Below are 22,803 nucleotides of genomic sequence, written 5' to 3'. Positions count from 1 at the left end.
GGCTTAATTTGCATATGTGGTTGCAATCATTATGCATGTAAATTAAGCATGCTCTTTTAACTTCATCTTATATCTGACTACCCCATTAAAAAGATTTAGGGGCACCTCCAGTCAGTGAAGGTGACTTAAAACTAACTTGTTTCCCATGGTGTGAATACACTTCGTCTGTTTCAGCTGGGTCCTGACCAGCAGAAACATCTTAAACCATTCCAGGTTTTATTCTCAGCTCATGTCTGATGGCTCCCTTAGGGCCATTATATTTATATACATGTAGATATGAGTTTATATATAAATATGGATTTTTAAGCTAAGTTCACTTAGATAAAATAAAGCATTTCAAATATTTAGAAGAGAAGGGAAAGGACAAGTTTCTTTCTTGTGAGGAGAAGCGAGTCTTCCTTGAAGACTGAGCACTTTGACAATTTTCTGCAGCAGTTATCTTCAACACCAGATTTTTTGCAGAATATGATTGAATTAGAGCCTGAGGGTACAAATTCCATTTCAGGAGTGTATTGGAAGGATTCTGCCAGCACAGAGACGGGACCTGCAGTGTGAAAACTTGGGAAGAGAAAGGGTAAGGTCGGAAGAAGGGGGGGCATCATGGTGTTCATGACTGGAGATGGAGCAGCAAACAGAAAGCCTTGGCCAAAGCCCCCTTTGAAGCCTGCAGCAGAGCCAGGCTGGGGCCAGGGCAGCCCCAGTGTGGATGAGGGATGCTGCAGGCAGTGATGCACTTATCTCCCCTGCTGGGAAAGTGCACTCTGTTACAGGCTGATGGTAAAATGGATTTTTCTGATCCTAAGCTGGTAATTCAGCAAAGTCCTTTCCTGTCCCTGCACATTTTTTTTTTAAATATGACTTAATTTTTTTCCTAGCTATGGGATTTGAACATTGGCAGTAAGTGCAAACGAGCATTTTCTTCCACGTGGTTGAAGATGACCCAAACAAAAACAGTACCAGAGGAGCTGATGTTATATACATGCTTAACTTAATCCGCCACTAAACTTTAGCCACTTTCAGTGCACTTTTTTGTGTGATTTTACTCACTGTGTCCCTTATGTTACTAGCTGACAGAATCTTAGTTTATCAAGAACATTCACTTAATTCATTCTCGGTTGCTACAGTGCGTACCTCTGACGGTGTAAGAACAAGTTACAAATAGCATCATCGATAGCGAGTGGCTCATCTCCTCACACCCTGAGCAGCAAATTTAAACCTTATGACAAACCTGGAGCAAATTCAGGAAAAGGTAAACATCTGCTTGCTTGGAATTGCCTGTAGATCCCAGGGGCGAAGGCACCCTGCAGCCCAGTGCAGTGCTTCAGGGCAAACCTTACACACTGTGTTAATACAGAGGCAGTAAGAAAACAAGATGCTGGTTTCTTTTTAAACCAGCGTAAGCATCTTGCTTTAAGGGCATGCATTGTGGGGAACTGCAAATTCAGGTCTTATCCTTGCAGTCTGGTTCTTCGGGCCTCTTACTGTCAACTCAAGTAAGCCTGCTGGTTTGGACTGTACAAGTCGGATGTCTGCTGAGCAAAATGTGGAGGAGAAGGAACAAGTATTAACCTTTTTCTCAGGGGTCAAAGCGCAATCAAAATGCCCTTCCACCAAAAGTAACAGAATGAGATTAATTTTACATGCTGCAGCTATGATTGTCCAAGTGTTATGGGGAAGGCAGGATAAATTCAGCCAGACAAGGTTTCATTAATTGAGGGAATTTCCAGGCTAATTTACAGGTGTTCAGGGACCTGACCTATTTCAATTTGAATAATAGCTGATGACAGAGTTCGATATGCACCAACCTTCTATTTAAACAGAGGGAAGAGAATTGTTTGGGGTTGGGGCTTCTTAATTAGTATTCCACAACTATGGCATTGTTTTGCTAAGCCCAGCTAGCACTTACTTCCTTGTGAGATTAAAACTTAAAAGAAAATCAGTGCATTTAACTTTGCTCATTGTAAAAGATAAAAAGTCAAAAAGCAAAACAGAAAACTTGTGACGTATCTGGTTCCTGATTTAAGTTTTAATCTGAATTAAGGGAAAAAAACATTAAAACTTTAAGATACTCTTTAGGCTCTTCCCTTGACAATTAGACTCTAATTTTGAGTTTCATTTGGTTAATGGACAACTATCTTGGCCATTAACTTTATCTGAAGTGGATGCTAGTTAATGCTAAATTACAGTTCCTAAGGTGCTACGTATTATACCCACCTGAACACCAACAGTCACCCACCATTCATTGTATTAGTAAGAGGGAAACAATGAAGAAGAGGATGACAACAAACCAGGGAAGACAATTTCCCATCAGCTTTGGTCTTCCAGTTATTCACTGTCACTTGAAGTTAGTTGCTGAGTTTTAAAATTTCAGCTATAACTTCTACATGTAGGGATTTTAGCCTCTTTATAAAGAAATAATCTCAAGCCCTCTGGGGAATCAGTTAATATTTAATGCTATTGTACTCTGACGTCAAAATTTCAGGAGTAGATAACCAAGAAATGTGTTTAGCTCACAAATACCTTGAAGCACGGTGTGGTGTGGAATATGGACCTCTAATAGTGGGTTAATTCAGCTGTTTTCAGTGTCGCTTTTCAGTTAATGCAAAACACTGTGCTTGCCTAAGGTAACAGTGGCATTGAGCAGCTCCCTCCTGGTAACTGTTGTTTGTATTTCATTATAGTCCCAAGTTGCCAACAAAGGTGGTTCTTCTGGTCTTGCATGCTGTGCAAATACTTAGAAGAGGAAAAGACCCCATCTCTGGGATGTTTGCAGTCTCCTAGATGTAATCCAAAGGTAATCCACTGACTTCGTACATCTCCGTAATAAGCTTTAAGTAGGGGGAGATGCTTTAAATGTGTAGTCTCTCATTTAAAACCAGGCTTAACCTTTAGTATGGTGCTGCCTGGCAGAGCCATCTCTCCATTAATCATTTAGATTCCCTGCTGACTGTTTTCCATGCATTTCCATCTCTCTGCTCTGGCTTCTCCTGACTGTAAGGGGAATGCAGTATTTCTCACTGTCTGGCCCAAAATCTTGGCATAAATCTTCCTCAGAGTATGGGAGTCAGCATATACCAACTTTAGAAGCAAACTTGTGCTAATGGCAATCCTGCTCCTTACAATCAGAGTACTAGTAAAAGAGACAGCCCCACATGTTGCATTCAGATTAATGACAGGAATTCACTATGCAAAACAATGCAAATTCGTTCCTGAGAATAACTTCTCTTCTCTGGACCATAATTTAAGAAACTGTTAAGCATAGACAGCTCCTGTGAATGGTGTTTCTCCATCTCCTGCCAAAACATGTGCATTCATGCCCAGTTCTCACATACTGCATCACAGACAGTATCTATGGATATAACTGGGAATACCGTTTCTGTGATGCTACCTACATCCCACTGTTCTTTCCAAGGTACATAATCTTGGCATTGGTGAAGTATTAACTTTATAAAGAATAGTGACTTCTTTTTGTTCAAGAAATAGAGCTGAGCTCTCCCATGTAATTTTTATTGGTGAAGTGTTCATTCTCATAAAGGCTAATAATCTTATTTAGTTCCTTGTCTCCACTGTGAAGTAAATTTGCAGCTTCTTTAATCTTTTCAGGATAAGCAGGCCAGCCAGAGGCTAAATAATTACTGACAGCTGTTAGGTACTGTCTGTCCAATTAGACGTGTTAATCAAATTTTCTAACTGTTTAGAAACTTCAACATTAGCAGAACAAGGTAGTTTGGCCTTTGTTTCACGGGATTTATCCAAAACTCTGTACTCAGCACATTTTTTCCTATGTAGTTTCCCAGAAATAACTTAAAATCTTGATCCTTCTCTTTCTTACACAGTCATAGAAAAAACTAGGTTGGAAGGGACCTCATCTGCTCCAACCTTCTGTGGAAAGCAGGGCCTTGGTTAGGCACACGAGCTCTCAGCTTTCCTTCTGACGTTGCAGGTACGCATGGAGAATCTGGAGGGAGCAATCTCCACGTGAAATAAAGGTGGACTGAAGAGTTAAGAAGTTCAATACATTGAGACAACAGCAACAAAGGGATCCACAATATTTACATGTGCTCGGTGAGTCCAATTGCCACGTGCTGCCATTCGGAGGCACCGACAGCTTTGCAAGCTGACACAATATCTCTTTTCTCTGTAGTGGTTATGGCCAAATTAACACGGTCTCTTTGAATTGGTCTCCACATCCATTTATGCACTTTATGAAAGTGAGTGCTGACATGGGTAAGAAGAGACTTCTGAACACACGTGTATATATGTGTGTGTGCAACTCGGTGTGATAACCATGAAACTTCTCAGAGCTGATCTTCATTACTGTAGCCTTCTAGGTAGCACCCTCATTCATCTTCCTCGCTCTAAAAGTCCTGCTATTGCCTTCTGTGTTCCTTTTTTCCCACTGCCTATTCATCCTGACCCCCACCAGTGCTCTTGGGCTTCTGCTGGCCCCTCAGTCCCCATGTCATCCCCAAACTCGCCTGTGAGTCCTGTAGCACTGGGGTGGAACCTGGATTGGCTCCATCTGCAAAAGGAGTGAGAATGACATATCCCTTTATTCGTGCAGCATCTCCCAGAACAGTAGGTGTAAAATCAGATTTTGGATTTAGGACACAGCGGAGATTAATATTATGGGTTCTGGCCAGAAAAATGTACTCCAGGCAGATGCGGTGCTCTAATGGATTTAGTGGAAGCATGCTGTGCATATGTAGGTACATCACCGGGCCAAGTCCCTTGTGCTGTAGCTGCTTCTTTCAAAAGCTAATGAGACAAAAATGCTAATTTCATGACCCACCTCCTGGAGCCCTCACAGAGCTCCCTCTCCCTTGGGATTTGGGAGTGAATTGAGATTTAAGGTCAGGCTGCTGTGGAGGTGTGATGTGTTGGGCTGGGGTAGGGAAGAACAAAGATAGTGCTTACAGTGGGTGGCTATGATTTATATACAGTGACAAAAATAGGTCCTCTCTGCATTTTTCCAGGTGTCCCCGGGCAGGTAGAGCATAAGGAGCCTGGGCCCTGAGCTGTTTCTTTAGTCAGATTCCTCTGCACTTAGGGAGCTGCCCCAACAAGCCCCACAGGCCTGTTGCTCTGACAGCCCAGTGAGCTGATGGGGTCAAAGCCTCAAACTGGTCCCTGCAAAATAATGAGCCTCCAATGGGCCAGCAAAACTGATCTTCTTTGCTCTTTGCTTGGTCCCTCATCAGATCCATCACATCAAGTCAGCTTTTCTCAGGCCCACCAGCCTTTCTGAAATTCCCAGCCCTCGTATATCTGCTGCTCTGGCTCTAGGAAATGCGAGTGAGTAATCCCAACAAAACTGGGCTCCCCAGTTCAAGAGGGACAGGGAACTACTAGAAAGAGTCCAGCGTAGGGCTACAAAGATGATTCAAGGATTGGAGCATCTCCCTTATGAGGAGAGACTGAGAGAGCTGGGACTCTTTAGTCTGGAGAAGAGAAGGCTGAGGGGAGACCTTATCAACGCCTACAAGTATCTCAAGGGAGGGTTGAAGGAGGAGGGAGCCAGACTCTTTTCAGTGGTTCCCACCGAGAGGATGAGGGGCAACGGGCACAAGTTGGAACAGAAGAGGTTCCACTCAAATATGAGGAGAAACTTCTTCACGGTGAGGGTGACAGAGCCCTGGAACAGGCTGCCCAGGGAGGTTGTGGAGTCCCCTTCTTTGGAGATTTTCAAAACCCGCCTGGATGCAGTCCTGAGTAACATGCTCTAGCTCTAGGCAATCCTGCTTCAGCAGGGGAGTTGGACTAGATGATCTCTATGGTCCCTTCCAACTCTAGAAATTCAGTGACATTCAGTGAAATTCTCTGAGCAATGCATCTAAACTGGTCATATTTCTCTAACAGAGATCACAAAAAAAGAGTAAAACCAAAATGTCTGTTTATTCCTACATCATCTCAAGGAACATTAAATGTGAAATCAGATCTCAGGGTGAAAACCTGGTCACTGCCACTTGTTCTGCCATCACTTGTCAATTTTTAGCCATTCCTTCAGGATCTCTGTGTCTCGCTGTGTCGGTTTTGCTGTGCTTCACAATAAGGAGCAAGGGGAAAAATTGGCAACCGGCACACAGGGATCAGAGGTGGAATAAATTGAGAAGGAGTGGTTGGAGAAACATTAAGACCTTGGAGCTCAAGAGCACTGAAAACCCAAGGAACTGGAGATATATTTTAGATGTGCATTTAAAAACTGCACAAGCTCCGAGACATCAGAAATGATTCTAAATTATAGCAAAAGGTGAAGAATCTGTGAATATTGCCAAACAGAGGTAAAAGATGAGAGATAGTCCAAAACTCATAGAATACCAAGTTGGAAGAGACTTCAAGGATGATCTGGACCAACTTTTCTTGGCAAAAGCACAGTCTAGACGGGATGTCCATCTGAATCTTAAGTGTCCAGTGTTGGAGAATCCACTACTTCCCTGGTAAGATTATTCCAATGGCTAATTGTTCTCACTGTGAAAAATTTTCCTCCTGTGGCCGATCGGAATCTCCCCAGGAGTAACTTTTACCCATTACTCCTCATCTTTTCCATGTTACTCCTTGTAAAAAGGGAGTCTCCATCTTCTTTGAAGTCATTCTTTAAATACCGGGATGTGGTGACGAGGTCTCCCCTAAGCCTTCTTTTCTCAAGGCTGAACAAACTCAATTCTCTCAGCCTTCCCTCATATGGCAGGCTTCCCAGTCCTTTGGTCACCTTGGTGGCCCTTCTTTGGACCTTCTCCCCTTCTTCAGCCTGTCTGCATCTTCTTTGCGTAGCGGGGACCAAAACTGAACACGTTACTCCAGGTGTGGCCTGGCAAGTGATGAGTAGAGGGGGAAACTCCAGCAAAAGGAAACCAGAAGAAGCAGAAATGATGGTAATTGAAGTGAAAAACAGATTAAAAGTTTTCAGTCAGCTATGTTGGTTAATCCTAGAGCAGGAGCTGTGGGAAGCCACGAGGTTTTGCAGAATAACTGCTGTGTGTCTGTCGGTGATTCCAGAGACACTGGCAAAATTTTGGAAAGCAGGGAGTGAGTTTTGAGGGCATAGTTTAAACAGGTAATAAGCTCATACTCACTACAAGCAGGGAGTGAGTTTTGAGGGCATAGTTTAAGCAGGTACTAAGCTCATACTCTCTACAACTGTTCTGAAAGCTCAGGAAGCAATCTGCTGCTGCAGCCATTTCTTGTGTGGATCAGTCGCTGTTATGGCATCGCTTCTAATAAAAGGAGAGGTTTGGTGTATGTGTTAAAAGGGGAAAAAAGTTAGAAGACCTCTGACTACTCGAAAAGGAGTAGCCACACGTTTCAGAAAAAAATCTCATCCTCTTGAAAAGACAGCCGTGGTTTTTCAGTGTGCTTGCTGTGGAAAGAGTAGCCTTTGGGGACAGGGGGGATTCTGTAGCCCACCATCCCACACAGCTCCGGCCACTGCGCTGGAGGATTCTGGCATTGATCTCCCAGCATCTGTTAGAACCAATGTATTTTTGAATGTGTATCTGCTAGGGATTTTAAGATATCAAGAAAGAGAAATTATAACACATCTCACTGGGCTGCTCTCACATCAATTTTCCTGATGGTTAAAAAAAGAAGTACCTCATCTGAGTTGCTGCCATTCAAAGGTTTTTGTTATGCCTTTATCTGCCAGGTAATGAAGATCTTTGCTTTGAGAAGAACACATGTAGCACTAAACTCACTCTTTAACAGTTCTTGAGGATATATAATGGTTGCCTGATGCTTCTCACTGTAGGATTCTTTTCTTCCCAATTGCTTATCATTTTGCCAAATGGGAACCAGTTAGGTTGATATTCTGGTCAGGGTTATTTTCCAAGCTAAATGACTACTTATGGCTTTTTGTGTTGGGTTTTGTTGGTTTTTTTTTTGTAAGTTTCAGCCAAAATGATTCAGTCATGTGCAAGAATAAGCAGAGGGAAGCACGTCTTTTAGTTTATTTGTTTGTTTTTAAGGGTTTAAAAAAAAAAAACACCCAGCAGCCTGGATGAGCATTTGGAAAGGTGTATCTTTGTTGTGGAAATAAATTCTGTGATGTTTTGAAGTGCTCTGATACCATCTTGCCATTTAAAAAATAAATAAAGAAATAAAGAATTAATTGTTCTGCCTTCAAAGCTGGGCCTGGTTGAAGTACAGCAAACAAGGCAGTGTTTGGGGCTTTGCTGAGAGAGCAAGGCTAAAACAAAACATGGCATAACCACCCATGTGTATGCACTGCCCGTTTTATGCCCCGGCTGAAGCAGATGATAAAGACACATTCTGCCACAGCCTTTAGGTATGTGTTGCAGAGGCTATAGGTGTAACCATTCCGGGGTTCTTATTTTTCAGTGTCTCCATTTAACCCCTTAAAGGGTGTTGTTTGCACGTTGTATTGCACATACTGAGCCAAACAGGGGGGCTTTATTTAGCCTCCGATTGCCGGGTAGGTTTGCAGTCTTTGAGCCGTGGCTGTGCCTCTTTTGCCACCCAGCCCCCTCCCTCTTGCCTGTGTCCTTTCTCTGAAGGATGGCAGGGATTCCAGTGATGCTCACACAGATAGTTGCTCTGTAATTGCCCTCTGTCCCATGGTACGTTTCGTTGGCACACACGGCGTGTATCTGGGGCCTGCTCCCCATGCCAAGGGTTTTTTGAGATGTGCTGAGCACCTCTCTGCCTCGCTGACTTCAGCTGGCGTTGACAGCTCCAAATACCTTGCAAGAGTAAGCACTTGGCATATAAGGCAAGTGAGACAATCAGCATTTTATGCATGTCAGAATGTGATCATGCTTGTTTTAGTTCACTCTCCAGTAAGCTTCCTTGCAGAAAAACAGCTCTTGCACTTAATGAAGTCCATGCCTTTTACCAAAAGGCAGCGAGTGTAATTATAGACTGTTTATGAGCAGGCTTTTGCATGAGAGAGTTATCTTTTGCTTTAGCTATGTTCGGAGCCTATTAAATTTTAGATGACTCAAATAAGATTTTTCTTTCTCCTTCACGTAAAAAATGTGCACCACCGTTTTCATGTGGGTAATTGCCTTATGTAAAAATATGGGCTCTTCACACGTTTTAGAACAGCAAAGTGCTTTTAATGCCAGGTTCGCGTCACAGCCTGTTGTATGTGCAGGCATTTATATATATGCCTGCACATATCACAGAATTTCTATGACAGTGAATGGACCACAGGCTGAGCATTACAGTATTTTGGGACGTGTGCCCCACTATAATGGAGGAGGGGGGAGTTACGGTCAATCTGTTAACGGGGTTTTTGTGCATTATCTGCTGATGAAATACGAGTGCTGCAATATTGATAGAGGAGGAGGGGAAAGGGATGGCCACCTGAAGTGAAAACATGAGGAGATGTAACTATTCTACCCCAAATCACATAATCTGTCCTTAAGACAAGCACATTGTGTTGGACAACATGAAAGTGTTAGACTGACATCCCACATGCCATTTCCTTCCATGGAAGCACTACCAGTGTTAGCAGTAGACCCTGTGATCAGTGAAAAATGTATTGAGTTTAATTCTCCTTGGCACCAGACAGTCATTTGTATTGCCCCACCATGGCAAGTCTGTGCTAGCTACCCTGGCTATCACTAGAGAGCATTTTATTATTTATCATCTTTAAGCGTCATCTTCTCTGGAGAAGTGCTGCTTTTAATGATAGATTTTTGGTGACGTGAATGTAAAATATATCAGTTTCTGGTATCTTTTTAATTTTATGGATGGCACAGCTTAAAACCAGGAACATCAAATACAATAACTACTGCTGAGAGTGAATAAAAGTTGGCAGGTATGGCAGTTTAAAATAGCCCTGTTTTCACCCTAAATATAGCCTGGTTTAATTGAAATCTAGTGGTAGCTACGAGACAGCTGCTATATCAAAGACCAGTGACAGCCTGCTGAGGTTAAAAGAATACAGGCTGCCTGTGTCTCTGCTGAGATAAAGTGGCATCACAGAGAGCAGAGCAGCAGACAGATTGATGAAAAGTTAAGTTTTTAAAACACTGATTTGTAAAGCCCTTATGCAGTTTTATTTATAGTTTGTTTGTCTCTGGCCTCCTAATAAAATAGGTTTCTGCTTGGATCCAGAAACGCGATGCAGATCCTCAGCTGCTGTTAACTGCTTTCACTCAGCTGGAAAGGAAGCCACAGATACAGTAAGTCAGCCGAGTGTCCCCACTGAAATTCTGCCAGTCTAGGAACAATAATGAATAGAACCTCAACTTTTTCCATGAGAGACTTTCTTACAAATGGGCATTTCAGCTCTGTGAGGGCAGCTTAAAACCACCACGTGGCTTAGGGGAGAGCGTTCAGTCCATTAGGACCCAACCCAACGCTCGCATCTGATAAACTAAAGGATCTAACATAGTCATGTTGTTAGTATCCCACTCTAACAGGACCACGTACAGAAGTTGTCCTCGTTGTCACAGGTGAAAAGTGGACATTTCTCATTATCCTGCTGCTTTCAATACTCTCTAATTAACAAGTGCTGCTTTTAATTTCCATGCTTTTTTGGTTATTATTATTTTTTCAGCCTCATGTAGTTTAACCCCACGCTCTCAGACTCATCTTCCCTGGTAGCCATTCTTTTTACTTTCTAGTACTTAATTAATATTTGCCATGTTCTTACCTTGGATCCAGAAACGCGATGCAGATCCTCAGCTGCTGTTAACTGCTTTCACTCAGCTGGAAAGGAAGCCACAGATACAGTAAGTCAGCCGAGTGTCCCCACTGAAATTCTGCCAGTCTAGGAACAATAATGAATAGAACCTCAACTTTTTCCATGAGAGACTTTCTTACAAATGGGCATTTCAGCTCTGTGAGGGCAGCTTAAAACCACCGTGTGGCTTAGGGGAGAGCGTTCAGTCCATTAGGACCCAACCCAACGCTCGCATCTGATAAACTAAAGGATCTAACATAGTCATGTTGTTAGTATCCCACTCTAACAGGACCACGTACAGAAGTTGTCCTCGTTGTCACAGATGAAAAGTGGACATTTCTCGTTATCCTGCTGCTTTCAATACTCTATAATTAACAAGTGCTGCTTTTAAATTCCATGCTTTTTTGGTTATTATTATTTTTTCAGCCTCATATAGTTTAACCCCACGCTCTCAGACTCATCCTCCCTGGTAGCCATTCTTTTTACTTTCTAGTACTTAATTAATATTTGCCATGTTCTTACTCAGGTAAGTCCGTACTTTCTCATTATATGAAATTAAAAGTAGATGAGCTTAGTTCCTAACTAAAAGAAGCTTTAGAGAGATATAGGGCACCTTCGTATCTGGATTTATTTTCTTTTGATTTGATTCTCAGGAGGGCCCTTAAGACCTTGTATTAACCCTATCAATCAAATGAATTGATGAATCACGGAGTCAGAGCCATGGCTACAAGCAGCCCCATTAAGACCTTGTATTAACCCTATCAATCAAAAGAATTGATGAATCACGGAGTCAGAGGAGCCATGGCTACAAGCAGCCCTGCGTAGCAAGTTCTGAGGTGAGTTCCTGACTTGCTTGATTATTGCACACACACAAAACCTCTTTGTGGCTGTGGGTCACTGCTGAGTGAATACGAAATAAGACAAGTGGAAGCTTATCCATATCAGTTTTTGTGACTGCTGTTAGGAAGATGTGACTCCAGGTCCTCTTCTGAGCCTCGTGCTCCCTGGACAGGCAGGATCAGGAGGAGCATTAGAAAGGCAAAGCGATCTGCCCAAACAGGAGAAAGAGCATCCTCACAGCAGCCCCTCCAGCTGAGTAAAGAACAAAACCAGCAGGCAGGGAAGGCAGGGAGATTTGGGGAGTATGGGAGAAGAGAAAGGTAAAATAGTGTTATTGGAGGGTTTGCCCAGACGTGCTAAGGGGTGCCATCGTGGTGGATAAATTAAGTGTTCTTATGAAATTTGTTGGATGTCTGTAACTTGTGTTCTTTGCTGGCATCATTATATGTATATGTCATACAAACAAACCTCAGCTTGGGAAGGGGAACCACACCAAAGACATGAAGATACCTCAGAGGGTGTTTTTGTATCCATTACTGCCCCAAATGCATTCCTGAATATCCCATCACGCTTCTCTCCTCTGGACTGCCTTGAGAGCTGAGACTGCCCAGCCGTTCACGGGAGGCTTCTCACACAGTGAACAGCTCTCTGTCACCTGACAGAGAGTGTCCCCTCAGCATCACCACCCCACGGCAGGCTCCCTGGAGCTAAGCTGCTTCATCCCGGGAAACCGATGTGCTGCTGCTGAGGCACCAAAGTGCACAAAGAGCCTCGCTGGGAGTCACCAGAGTTGTTAATGCTGTTGTTGATGTCACTGTAACTGTACATGGTTTCAGATAACCAGATTAGTACATGGAGACTCTGAGAAGCGTTCATGAGAATGGGGCAGACCAAAGGGCTGTCTCTGGCAATGGCCATTAGTGGATTTCTAGGGAAAAGCCTATGGCAGGGCTTCCATCCTGACACCCTCTGAGCTCCTGGCAGTCTGTACCTCGGGATCTCTCCAGCCAAGAGCAGTATCTGTGCTTAATAGCTATGTAAAATTCCTATTGATGTCAAGGGGTGTTTGAGAAAACAGATTCCAGCTATCCCTACTGAGCTAACAAAAGATAATTTTTGCAGTTTTTCTCTGCATTTGGCTATCTCCAATTTTGCTTTTCATATACAAAAGCAGCAGTTAAAAGGATGACATCAAAACTTCCAAATTCATATGAACAGAACGCTTAATCAGAACCCATAAATGGAGAGAAAGAGGACTTTCTCTTGTGGGCTGTGCTGCATCTCTTGAAGAGCAAAGAGTACATTTATTATGCTACTTTTTGGAGGGAAGGATTTTCAGCTCCTTCTCAGTAGATAGTTTTGAACAGTTCATTTCACAAAACATTAGGAAGGAAAGATTTGGGGAAAATTGTATTTCTCTGCCTTAAAATTGAGTTATGGGCAGCGTGTTTGTCAGCTCATTTTTCTTGTTTGTGTGAAACAGACATTTGTGAGTTGTGGAAAATGAGCAATGGGAGGAGGGAGGAAATAGTCTAAGCCTACATAAGAAGGTGAGATAGTGTGCTGGTATAATTCATATGGATTTACAGACAGTGCTGTGCTTTGATGCCCAAGAAGGCCACTACGGACACACTACCTGGTGTCCACCTTGTGCACCTTGTGACCCATTAAGCCACTGGCAGCCATAGATGGGTCAACTTCTGTCTGCTTTGATGCCGTGGGAGCAACAGCTGCTGTTAAGTGAACAAATCTGAATTCTGATACTAACTTTTGTGGTGGAACTTGAGCTATCAGGTTGATGCTAGTAACATAGATGTTAGTGACAGGGACTCACTAATAGAGCCCGTAGCGTGTATGAGGACTTACAGGCTGATACTAACTTTTGTGGTGGAACTTGAGCTATTAGGCTGCTAGTAACATAGATGTTAGTGACACGGACTCACTAATAGAGCCCATAGCGTGTATGAGGACTTACAGGCTCACTTGCAGGGTCATCAGCACACTGATTCACCTAGAGGAGGACCATAAGAGTGAAAGTGGAGATCTTTTAGAAGTATTTGCATAATGGGTGCTGCATGGACTGGAATGGTTTGGGGTTGATTTTTTTGCCAAACTCTTCATGCAAAGAACTAACTGAAATAACCCTGAAGTATGGGGGGCAAGTCTAAGCCTACATAAGAAGGTGAGATAGTGTGCTGGTATAATTCATATGGATTTACAGACAGTGCTGTGCTTTGATGCCCAAGAAGGCCACTACGGACACACTACCTGGTGTCCACCTTGTGCACCTTGTGACCCATTAAGCCACTGGCAGCCATAGATGGGTCAACTTCTGTCTGCTTTGATGCCGTGGGAGCAACAGCTGCTGTTAAGTGAACAAATCTGAATTCTGATACTAACTTTTGTGGTGGAACTTGAGCTATCAGGTTGATGCTAGTAACATAGATGTTAGTGACAGGGACTCACTAATAGAGCCCGTAGCGTGTATGAGGACTTACAGGCTGACTTGCAGGGTCATCAGCACACTGATTCACCTAGTGGAGGACCATAGAGTGAAAGTGGAGATCTTTTAGAAGTATTTGCATAATGGGTGCTGCATGGACTGGAATGGTTTGGGGTTGATTTTTTTGCCAAACTCTTCACGCAAAGAACTAACTGAAATAACCCTGAAGTATGGGGGGCAGCTGTGAGAAGGACATGCTTAAAGAGCCCTGAACTCTATTCTGACTTTCAAGGAAATGGATTAGAGCATTCTCCTTGGAAAAAGAGTACTTAATGGCTGTGAACTGGCTTTGCAGCAGTGTGGTGCTTGGCTGCCTGCTGGGCTTGACCTGCACCAGGATGTCACAGAGTACAATTTTTTATAGGAAAGTACTTTATGAGCTTCTTAATTGAGATGATTGTGTGTTTGTATGTCAAGAGAGAGAGTCTCTTGCTTCCATCAGGCTGGAGCTAGGAAGGACGGGCAGTCAGAGATTGCAAATAACTCTGCTGGGCTTGACCTGCACCAGGATGTCACAGAGTACAATTTTTTATAGGAAAGTACTTTATGAGCTTCTTAATTGAGATGATTGTGTGTTTGTATGTCAAGAGAGAGAGTCTCTTGCTTCCATCAGGCTGGAGCTAGGAAGGACAGGCAGTCAGAGATTGCAAATAACTCTCTCCTCTGACCCTGGATCAGTCGCTTTCTAAGCAGAGAACTCTGTGGATACACTGGTATCTGGTACAAGTCCTCACTTGGTTAAGCAAAGGCATGCAGTTTCTAATAGTATTTTTGAATATGCCCCCAAAATAAATTCTTCTCACTGGTCTTATACAGGTGCCTTACACTTGGTTACCTTAGAGTTTATGAACCTTATTAACATGACAAAAACAAGAGCCAAGAAAGTGCAGAAATGAAGCATTTTACTGTGAAGATTTGGAAGGACAGCAAGGCTAAAGTACAGTGCTTCATTGTAGGAGCTAGGCTTTATTTTCTTAAATTCTGAAGACGTGAGCTATGAAAGAATAATTTCTTCTCTTATCAATTGCATGTTCCATTAGGAAACCACTTTGTCTTTTTCAGTTTGAGCAGCTATAGTTATGAAGGCACTCGGTGCCTAATTGCTTTGGTTTAATAGCAAATTCTTATACTAAAGATATATGCTTTATATGTATTGCATCAACAAATAATTTTTGCTAGCTGCTGCTGCACTAGAGAGAAGAGAGAACATGGCACATTAGGCCTCTTGTGTTTTTGCAAATCCATTTCTAAATCCAACATTAACATTTTCAGATTCCCTTATAAAGGAAAGGATGCTCTGTTTCATTTGAAATCTGAAAGATAGTCTCTATCAGGCTGTAGTTATTTTTGTATTCACCTAATATTGGGAAGAAACTAATAGAGTCCTCTTTTCTGGAAAAAAAAAGGTAATATTTTGTGGGTTAGCAGTATTGAGAAGACTCAAAGCCAGAAAATCTGGCCCTGATTATAGTCTCAAAACTGAATCTGTGTTAAAATCTGTTGAGGGTGCAAATATCAGTCTAGAGAATGCAGTGGAAGTAAATTTATTTTATTGTAAGTTTGTTGTTTTTTTTTTTAAATTTTTTCCTTTAGCTCTGACAGGGAAAAATCAAGAGACTGGGAAAGCAAAAGAACAGTGTGGACAGAGCAGAACACAACAGCCACAAATAATCCAATATTTCATAATTTAATTTTACACTCACTAGACTGCAGAGGCATTGCAAACTGTGGGCAGAATAATCTAAGAATGGTGTTGGCTTGACAATGGTAACATCAGAGCTTAAAGAGGTCTGGCAGCTTTCTAAAAGTAAACGTGTGTCCTTCCTTCTCCCTCTGTTTCACTACTCAATATAGATTAAAGTGACCTCTGGAGATAAACTCTACTGAACCCCCCCCAAGTAGTCCTGCAGTGGAGTTTTTATTTGTACAGTATGTGAAAGAAGAGTTCAGATTAAATTCCTGGCCTTTCAGAAAAGTTTGTCTGTTCCTTAAAAAAAGAAACAAAAAGAAAAAAGGCTATTTTATTTTAAAGCCGGAGCCTCTTTCATGGTCCCATGATCTCATGAGTTCTTTGGCTGGCCTGTGACCTTTCAACCTTGCACTACATGTTTCTTTTCTAAATTAGCCAGTGTTGAGACATCAATGGGGGAATATCAATGTTATTATAAAAGGCATCATTCTCTCCCAAAAATGTCAGTGTGAGTGAGTCATTGCACCTAACCGCTCAGCTTTTGTAAGGCAGCAAGGAAGATTTGAAAGTGTGATCTGGGTCCCCCAGTCCACCAACTTCTATTTAAAATGCTTTAAAAGGCAATGTCCCTGGCATCTGCTGCAATAGAGGCAAAGGGACTAAGCTTTGCTCCTTTATCCACAGAAGAAAGGTCCTGCCTAAGGCAAAACTATATGCATGATGTAAAAATACAGAGCTATTTCAAACAACTTCTTTTCAAGGCTGTGCTCAAAACTTGCACTGCAAAAACAAACCAACCAACCAACAGAAAAACCCTTTAAGAAAGAACTAAGAGTCCTGGTGAGTTCTATCATTTCTAACACCCAGTGTCTCTGCATCTCTGTGTATTCGTGCTCTCTGGTTGAGGAAATGAAATCAGATTAAGAGCTCTGTTTTTAATCTTAAGAAGATGGGTTTGCGTTGTCTGGCGTCTTGCAAAATCCAACACTGGATGTTTATGTGGTTCTGACCAAAGCAACAGCACCCAGACAGGCTCACACTCCAGGAGGGTGTTGGATTAGAAGGGTGCTGAATCCTCAGCCAGGAGAAACTGGTGGTACCTTCACTGGCATCACACCATCTCCTGAGGGCTTGGTCTTTGACCACCTTTAAATTTACGTAGCCATCGTGGATTCACACACTGCCTTTCTGTTGCAAAATGCTCTGATCTTAAAATGAAAAACACCCTGGTCCGAATCCCTTCCAGCGGTAACTCCGCGCGTGTGTGTGGGTTCATGGGAAGAGAAGCTGGCACACATCAAAAAATGTGTGTCACCTAGTAATTATCTTGCTAACAACGCAGAGAAAAAAAGGCATGGCAAGGACGCATTTCCAAGCTCAAAGTCAGGTTTTCTCCTCTGTCCTGCTGGGTGTTTATCCCTGCTCTACCTGCCCCTCGGGCTGCCACCCCCTTTAGCACAGGCAAAGGGCTGGAGCCTCTGCTCCCAACGGGTGTTTGATGCTTTTCAGTACAATGTTGTCAGTGTTTCCTCGCAGCCAGTTTCTCTAGGAAAACAGGTTATGTTGTACCTAACTGGATGTGAGGGGAAAAATAAACACTTGAGCAGAACGCAAGATAATTGTATTAATTCATCTAAGTGCTTTAGTCTGTAGTGTTTAATGTAGCAACAGCTGAGGGTAGTGTCAGCTGAGAAGTTCCATTAGCATTGCCAGATGCCTGTATTGCGACTCCACATGTTTCTTTTTTCATGGCTGTAAGGGTTTTTTTTTCCTCACAGAAGTCTATGAGATGTCTGTCCCACTTCCACGTGCCTTGCACTGATGCTCAGGAGCGTGCCGTTGAGCCAGGGTTCGTAGGAACAGAGTATGTTCCTGTGGGCATTTCTCCTCAGCCAATGCCCAGAAACTGATGACAGTGAGAATGAGGGGAGATTTCTAATTGAAAAATCCCTTTCAAAACCAGTCAACTTCGGGATATAACCCCTCGAATGATAAGGGGAAGTCACCCGATAGTGACTTTTGCAGGAAGTGGGAGAGATCTTCTACAGATGATTGTCGGTGTGCTGAAATGACAGATTTCTAACCTAGTGATTTGGGGGCCATTTTTAAGCCATTTCATACTCTCAAGCTAAGCTGTGCTTATCCAACATAAAACATAGATTTGGTGCCGTGTCTATATTCTTTGTTCATTGTTGCGTATGTTTTGGGGAGTGGGAAAAGCTTTATTGGAAGTCATGTCCAGAAAGGATGAAATGCACTTCCTGGGGCAGACCCAATTAGCAGCAGTTTCTCTAATGAGTTTATGGCATTTATTTGTTTATTTTTTTAGCCTTTAAGACTTCTTTCTACTGGGAAATTTCTGACTCATATATAACACAAGTACAGTCCTGCAGGGTGGAGTCATTTGTAAGAGGTCATTAAAGCAATACATTCCTTTAAGTCGCTGCTGTAAAATTGGGTTGTTCTATTCAAAACACAGCACAGAGTGGCAATTACCTGCATTAGCCAGATTCTCCCTCTGAAATTACTTAGTTGTTCCTAATCTCCCTCTGCAGAGCACCAGCCACACACGGGGGGAATTAAGCTTTGCTTTTAAAGGGAACTGGTCTGTTCCACTGGTCAAACAGTGGGTTGGCCCAGCCTTGGCGCTCGCTGCTGCACTTGTCCTCTGTGCAGCCCCCCTTCTTCTTCTCCTCAGCAGCCAGAATTGTGATCATCCTTGTCATGGGACAAATCTGGCTCCCTGGAGTCCTGGGAAAGATCCCCAACTCTGTTCATCTATTGAACAATGTTCTTGGTTAATTAATCTGGAGGCGCAAATCCCAACAAGCCCTAGCCTTTCTGTAAGGCAAATGGCTTCTTATGAAGTCAGTTGAGATCAAGCTGGATTTGTGGTACATAGATGTCCCAGCAATCCAAAGGTACAGGTCTGATATTTTTGGTGACCAAAGCAACCGGGCACACGCTTGGTGCACATGTCAGCAGAGCTTCAGGGAGCAATGTGCGCAGAGGGGAGGAGGAGCTGCCGGATTTCCAATGAAGGCAGATCCAGTGAAGAAGTAAGCAGCTGTAGATAGCAAGGTGTAATCTAGTAAATCCTCTGAATAACTTAATTAGATTTGATTCGGCAAAACACACACGTCCAGCTTCTGCTGAACACCAGCCAACTTTGGGGGGCAGGGAGAAGAGGGAGAGCTTTCATGAATCCTGTAGGAGACAGATAGAGCAGAGATTAAAAGAAATGGGCAGACTTTGCTGAGATAGTCCTACTTTGATGAAGATTTTTAATCCAAAGGTGCTGATTTTCTGATGTTTCCACAGAATCAAAAGTAGTGTAAAACTGGCTAAGGGAAAGGTGCCAAAGGTTTCATTACATGATATTGGTGAGGGGGAGGAAGTTTTAGCCCTCTTAGGCTTTGCCCATCTCCTTTCCCTTCCCACTCCCCGTTCTGTGCGAGCTGTGTACTTGATGCATTGTGGAAAAAGTAGAAACACCACTGAATTTAAGCGGGAACGCCCTATTCTTTGATGTGGCGTCAAAGATACAATGCAATTTGATAAGGTTATGTGGGCTTTTGCCTGCTCTGCTTTTGCTGTCGGACTCCAGGTTGCTGTAACTCAGCACAGGTCCATTTTGGAGCCAGCTGGAGTGCTGGTGGGCATAATTGTGTTGCTGCCTGTATAATTCTTAATTTGCATCAACATGAAAAAGGGAGGCACGTCCACTGCGTTGCAAAACTTTGGGGAAGTGCTAGAGAAACAAGACATCCCTGTGAAAGCTGAGGTTGTACAAAGCCTCTGTTTACTATGTCTTTTTATTTTTTTCAGAGGGTAGCTTTCCCTACTTGTGCCAGATGATTTGGCTCCTCTTCATCATTCTTGCTTCTTCATAATGCTTGAATCAGCTTGTTTGTGGGCAGCGCTTTTTGTCAGGACTGTCAAGAGGTGATCTCCACAGCAGGATGGATTTTCTGTCCTCCCCTGACTATCTTGCTGGCTGGCTGTGTGCTTTTCTCCTCCTCTGCATTTTGTCTACTCATCTTTGTGTTTTACTGTGCTTTTTCTTGTCTTCCCCAGTTCTAGCTCTTTCTGCCTGCTGTTGGACAGTCTTTTGTTCGCTTTTGCCAAGCTCCATGCTTTTAACTGAGAATGTTCAAAAAGTGGATCTGGTCCTCAAGTATACACAGAAGACATCAAATTTATAATGGATGCCAAAAATACATTTTCATCATGACACTTTGAAGATGTTTATTTCAATTTGGTTAAAATGTACCTAGCCCTGCGTGTGCATACAAACTTAGCAGCAAAACAAACAGTTATGTCTCATAATTTGAGATTTGTTTGCTTGGGATTGGATCCCGTGTAGACTTGCAGATAGCTTCTCTGTTGAAGAGCTTATATCAGCTTGGGTTTATTTTTAATTTGTCTACTTACAAGCTTCTCATTATGATAGTCCGTGAGCATCTTGCAGGCAGGTGGTCGGATAAGAAGTGCTCTTATCCCTACGTAGGGTGTAAGCGACCTGATGATGGTCAGAGGTTTGGTGGCAGAGCTTGTATTTCGGTTCTAGCTCCTGAAATTGGTAGTTGGTAGCCCAGTGTTTCACTGTGGAATCACAGAGCACACGTGAATAAGCAGAGTGTGTGCTGTGGTCTCCCAGGATTTTATGAGGAATGACATGACTTTAGTCCCTGCCGCAGGCACTGTTGTCACCCTGCTTGGGGAAGCGAGATGTATATGAGGAAGGGAAATACTTTGGTCTGTGACATGGCCTATGGCTCAGGGGATGATTCTAAGGCCAAACCCCAAGGGTTTCAGTCCCAGTTCTTTCTTTCCCTGTCAGCAATTAGTATTTCAGCGCGCTGCAGCAGCTGGATGATTGCAGAGGGTTTCGTGCTGCAACCTTGGGGTGCAGCCGTAGCTCACAGAGAGCTTCCCCAAGGTCGCTTCTGGCAGAGCTGGAAGCAAGCCCTCAATATACAATGGTGGCAAGTATCCAACCCCAGGCTTTGAGAAGGAAAAGAGAAAATTAGGTACTGCTTTGGTCCCCTGTGTCATCCCGACTCATCCTGTAGCAGCCAGACCAGATAAGAGGTTTATGACTCTGCCTTTTTTCTCTATCTGAAGTACTTTGTCTTTTTGGAGTTTGCATTCCTGGAGTTCATTCCCCTCAACAGATCCAAGTGAGAGCATTGTTAACTGTGTGTCTGTAAGTATCTGATTTTCCCTCTTTGATTTTCCAGAAGGAACCAAGATCCTGGTGTTGCTGTAGTCCTGGCCAATATATGTATGGATTCCTCTGGTGCTTGTTTTCTGCTGTTATTGCAGTTGTATTAATTAGATGAGATCTCTGATATAGGTCTCCGAGTGATGTGTTCAAAGCCTGGGGTGGGAAAGGGTTATGGCTATAAAATCAGAATAAATACCCAGGAGAAAGGGCTGCAATAGCCTTGTGCCATATAACGTACTTGGTAACCTGGTATGTGTGCAGTACTCTTGCATTTACAAAAGAGATCCCATTTTAAAATAGGGTAGGTCAAAATTAACATCATTTTTTCCCCACATATTTCTGGGAAAAAAGACCCGTTTCCACGCTCCAGAAAGCCTGCAAAGCAAGCTCCAAGCTGAGGTGTAACCAAGTTTTTGGAGCTCTAAGCCTTGGGTTTCCAAAGTCTGCATCACTGAGAGATGCAGCGAGAAACCAAAAGGCACAGTGTGATCTGTAAAAGAATTAGGATTTGGGGTGTATGGGGTGTATCTGACTGTACTTTAACTTTTGGTGACAGTGGTGTGTCCCCTTAGCCCTGATCTTTATTACAAAATTCTCCCCGTCTTTGCAGTTAGATCCTCTTAATCTGCTTTGTCGTATCTCAGAGATGAATTTAATTAGGAAGATTTCATAGGAAATCATTAGGCAATTTCATAGGAAAGCAACAGCTTCTTCCCCTCCCTGGGGCTCTTACTCTGCTGTCACTTACTTCTCCCTTACTCATTCCTTAGGAGACCAAGCCGTTCTGAAGCAGCAAGATGAATGACCCAACTTTCCCATGTAGTTTGCATGTCTGAGTGACCAACTAGTCCAAAAGGTACAACCTCTGATAAATTTTGCTGTTTTTTAAGGGGAACCATTGTGGCGGTGGTGTTCCCATGTGGAATGTCTGATGGCTGGTAAGGGGTAAGCTCCCACAAGTGCTTCAGCTGAGGCAGGGGGAGATTCCCTCTCCTTTTTCCATAGAAAACAACTCCTCTCAGACGACTCAGAGGGGTGATCTTTGTGTCCTCGATCTGTTGTGAAAGGTGTTAGATCTGGCCAGAAGCCCGAGAGCTTATTTTGGGGAAAGCATGGCCGTGCCCCCGGGGTGGGAAGCAGTGTGAAACAGGGCTGGCAGAGCCGCAGGAACTAAACTCCAGAGCTGAGAACTGGTTGAAAATCACCTTTCTTCTTCCCACATCTCCTCTTAAGGGGGCACTTTCAGCCTCCGCCGTGCCCCCGGGGTGGGAAGCAGTGTGAAGCAGGGCTGGCAGAGCCCAGGAGCTGGCGGCCGTGCCCCCGGGGTGGGAAGCAGTGTGAAACAGGGCTGGCAGAGCCGCAGGAACTAAACTCCAGAGCTGAGAACTGGTTGAAAATCACCTTTCTTCTTCCCACATCTCCTCTTAAGGGGGCACTTTCAGCCTCCCCAGGACCTCGCTGGGCTTCCCAGGCTCTCGCTTCGGATGCTTTCTACTCACCCCTCTGCCTCTTTTATAAGTCAAGTCTGCGCGGTTGTTTCCCCACCAAATTTGGAGGAAACTCGGGGTCTTCGGGCCGGGTCAGCTGGACCGCCTGGAGGTTAAGCTTTGGCCGAGGTGAAGCTTTGGCCGCGGCGGGGTTTAACGCCCGTTTTTCTCTCCGTCCTTCCCGAAGGACGGCGTGCGACCCCGGCCGCTTCCAAACCTGCCCGGGATGGGACTGTCCCTCCCCGCCGCCACCGGGACCTCCCGTCGCAGCGGCGGGGGGTGGCGATGCTCCTCTATCCCCCCCCCACCCCCTCCTCCGGGCCGCTCCCGGGGCTCTCCCCGCGGGGATGCCGGCCGGGCGTGCGGCGGGGCCGGGGCGGCGGCGGAGGCGGAGCCGGGCCCCGG

This window comes from Calidris pugnax, unplaced genomic scaffold (assembly GCF_001431845.1).
Source record: "Calidris pugnax isolate Ruff unplaced genomic scaffold, ASM143184v1 scaffold65, whole genome shotgun sequence".
NCBI classification, from domain to species: Eukaryota; Metazoa; Chordata; class Aves; order Charadriiformes; family Scolopacidae; genus Calidris; species Calidris pugnax.
Note: the sequence above shows the minus strand (reverse complement) of the source record.